Raw genomic sequence first — 3,975 nt, forward strand, 5'->3', positions numbered from 1 at the left:
TTTTTCATGATGAGTTTTCTATGTCAAAATCTCAGCCTCCTCTTGAAAGAGCTTTTACATCCTCTATAAAGTTATATTCTTAAGACTCTTAAATTTTCCTTGGTAAAGGTAAGATATTTTAACTTACAATAACAATGGCTATTATGGGGAACTTTTGACAAAAACCCAAGTAGTCAATATTTCCTTCTTTAATTGGTGTGCCCAGACCTCAAAACAGAAGGCTAACTGCAAGATAACTCTCTCAAAGCCTTTGTAACCTTCTGAAACCTACACTTGCATTTCTCTCTCTTTCTACTCAACTTTACCTGACCTCCTTAATGAGCTACCCTTTCTTCCAGGTTTTCTCAGGAAAAGAACAATCCTATTGTAAAATTGCTAGGCCAGAAAACAGATTTATAGAAGTCAAATTCAAACCCTGGTCTAGAGCAAATCAAGGGCTATAATTCAGGAGTTTTCTAAACTTCAAAAGACAGGCAAAATATTGCTACAGAATTCCAACACTGTGAGATACTTATTGTCCTGAACTACAGATCTATACAGACTAATTCAATTTATTTTTAGTCCCTTAGATGGAAAAATATATTTAAAATCAGCAGGGTAAAAAATAAAAGATATAAATAACCCAGCTATATAAAATTTTAAATAAATAGAAAATAAACTACATAAGATAGTTTCAGCAGTATTTCTTTTAAGGTTAGATTAAGTTAAGATTCAGAATTGTAAAGTAACAATTTAATGTCATGCATTTGTAACCACAATTAAAAATAAAATAAAAATATTAAAAATTGGTAAATTAAAGATAAAAAATAGAGTTCAGATAATTTTCAAACAGTATTCTAGGATAAACCCAATACTAAAGTAAAAGGGAACTTTGTCCTCTTTTTGTAAATGGGCTTAAACATGAATTAGGGGATTTAATCAGAAAAAAACTAGAATGCTAACTGTCAAGTTAAAAAATATTCAATATGTGGATAGACATTTCAATAGCTTTATCAGGCAAACAAGCCAGAAATCCACATAACTTATGGATCTCTAGATAAAATAACAAAAAGGGCCTCTCTTCTGTAAGAGCTGAGCCTACAGACAAGGATACCTATAGATAATACAAGCAGAACGGACTTCAAAAAATCAATGTCCCCATGTAGGCAACAATCAAAAGGACAACTACCCCAAAATCTGCTGATGCCACTCCAAAATACTTAAAGAATTCTCTGTCCTTCTCTAAATTCCCAAGGGGAATTGTCTAACCTTATAGATGGGTAAGACATTGTTCTTGTTTATGTGGGTGCCACTATTATTTCCAACTACTCTATTTACTCTGACTTGACGTAGTAAGAAATAAAAAGAGAAAATTTGTGGGCCAGCCTGGTGGCGCAAGTGGTTAAGTGCGCGCACTCCAATGCGGCGGCCTGGGGTTCGCTGGTTTGGATCCTAGGCGTGCACTGACACATCGCTTGCAAGCCATGCTGTGGCGGCGTCCCATATAAAGTGGAGGAAGATGGGCACGGATGTTAGCCCAGGGACAGTCTTCCTCAGCAAAAAAAGAGGAGGATTGGCAGATGTTAACAAAGGGTTGATCTTCCTCACAAAAAAAAAAAAGAAAATTTGACTTAAAGTAAAAATGACTGGTTGCACCATATAAAAAATAACAACAACAACAATAATAATAAAAGACAAATTTGAGGGCAAATAATAATTGTAACTGATATTTTGGGATCACTGTCCAAAGAATACAACTTTAGTCTCTGTGGTAAAACATCTACAAATTTAATAAATAAAATCTGCTTCCAGACAAAATGTATGGCAGCTCCTATGAGTTGTACGTGATCAAATTATAGCTGATCTAGACACAAGAATACCTACAGTGCATATTACCCCCCCCAAAATATATATATATACATATATATATATGGTCCCAGAGTCCCTATGGGCAAAAGACTCCATGGACAAGACAAATTAATCAGAGCAGTGGACCATCACAATCCAAATGCATTCTTCCTACATTATATAAACCTTTCTTTGCAGAAAGGTTAGGCCATACTCTATGGATGAGAACCCAGCAACATGGAGCACATCAGAAATCCATTGACTATTAAAGCCTACCTCTTAATTCAATAACCAATGCTTAGGTTCTTTGTCTCAGAGCAATTAGAAGCCTTAAGAAAATCATTAAAAACATCTTTAGAATTATAAAAAATCTTTCAAACTATGTTACATATAATAAATCCTTATTGCTAACAGAAGGCACCCAATATTTTTCTACTAAGTGCTTAGCTAATTATGAATTATTGTCACTTTCTCTTTCTTGTATTACCATCCAGTGGTGTAATGTTCTTAATCCAGCAATACTATACTCTATATTCAGTGAAGAAGATTCCCGTGATTGTGTTTCTGTAATTCCAAAAGTGTTTGTGTCCAGAAAAATTTTAGTGCATTTGGATTTTTTTCCCCAAGTGAGTCATAGCCCAAACCATTGCTAGCACTTCGTGTTGTATCTGGATTAATGCTGTGGGTGAGATAAAGCAATCTATATCAAAGCTAAAAGAAGTAACCACGCAAGACTATCTGAGACAGAGGCAGGGAGACACTGGGACTTGCTTTCTTACTGGGGCCTAGAAAATCCTGAGTCATTGTTCTGTATTGTCTTCCAATTCCTTTTTGTGACATAATTCTAGTTAAACTTATTTGTCTTACAGTTGTCCAATGTTTGCTGTCCAGAGTCTTAAATGTTTCTGAGCAACCATTATTCTGACAGATTATTCAGCAAATCATTTTGTGACAAAAACAGGATGGAATCATATTGATCAATATGCAATCTGAAAATCACATGTCCACAAATGAAATCTTATCTTTAAGGAGAATCAGTTACAATGAAGATCTAGACCATCCCTGATGGTCTTTCTTATAGCCTTGGCTAAATGAGGACCAAAAGGGAGGAACTGAGAATAAAAATATTTCCACAAACTTAAGAAAAAAATGATTGTTCTGTGGCCTGGTAACAAGAAGACATCAAAAATGATTTTAAACTTGTATAATTGATCAACAACTTGCCTCACTAAACATGCTTCTGCAAGCCTACCCACACAGCACCAACCTTCACTCTTGCAGGTCAGCCAGTCAGAGATGGACTCACTTCAATAAACATATCTCTGAGTGACAGCCAAGCAGCAAGTCTCAGCCAAGTAACCAAGCTTCTGCAGATCACGTCAACATGGTTTTGCCTCTAAAAGTCCTCCAATCCCTGAACTCCGTGTTTCCTCAAACCCCAAATAATATTAGCAGACTTCTCTGCTCAAAGTGAATACTCTTGACCAACATAGCTCTCCCTTACTGCAGTAAGCAATGAATTCAGCTTTGTTTTTTGATTTCAGATATTGCGTGGCGGTTTCATCACTTGTTGATAAGGTCCAGTCATGAAAACAGAAACCACTCTGGGTATGTCAAACAAAGGAAAATACAGCAAATTGCTTACACGTGGTGGGAAGGACTGTGACAGCAAAAAATGGGTGGTGAGGTAACCCAGAGATTAGTAACTCTAGATGAGGTACAAGCTTCTAAACTATTGGTTCCATGGAAGTATGTGCTTGAACTCACGATAAGCCTTCTTCCAGGCACCAGAATATGCAAAGGAACACGGCAGATAGGTCCAAGCTCTCATGGTGTCTACATTCTAGGTGGGATTGGAGACAGACAGTAAATGATTTTAAGAAAGGAGATAAACAAGTTACGGGAAGTAACATGAAGATGCTACAACAGAGTGATATGATAGACTGGGGTCAGGGAAGGCCTGTCATAGGTGATGGTGATAATGCTGAGGCAGCTGGGCCAACCCAGCCAGGTCTGTGGGCAGAGTATTCCAGGCAGAGGAAACAGCAGCTGCACATGCCCCGACCACTCATCCTAGAAGGAGAGTCACCATTATAATGCTGTGTCACCAGCATGAGGATGCAGTCCCTCTGTGTCATATTGTTCATT

This window comes from Ceratotherium simum, chromosome 3 (genome assembly GCF_057802395.1).
Source record: "Ceratotherium simum simum isolate JZ-2026a chromosome 3, ASM5780239v1, whole genome shotgun sequence".
In the NCBI taxonomy this organism is placed as follows: Eukaryota; Metazoa; Chordata; class Mammalia; order Perissodactyla; family Rhinocerotidae; genus Ceratotherium; species Ceratotherium simum.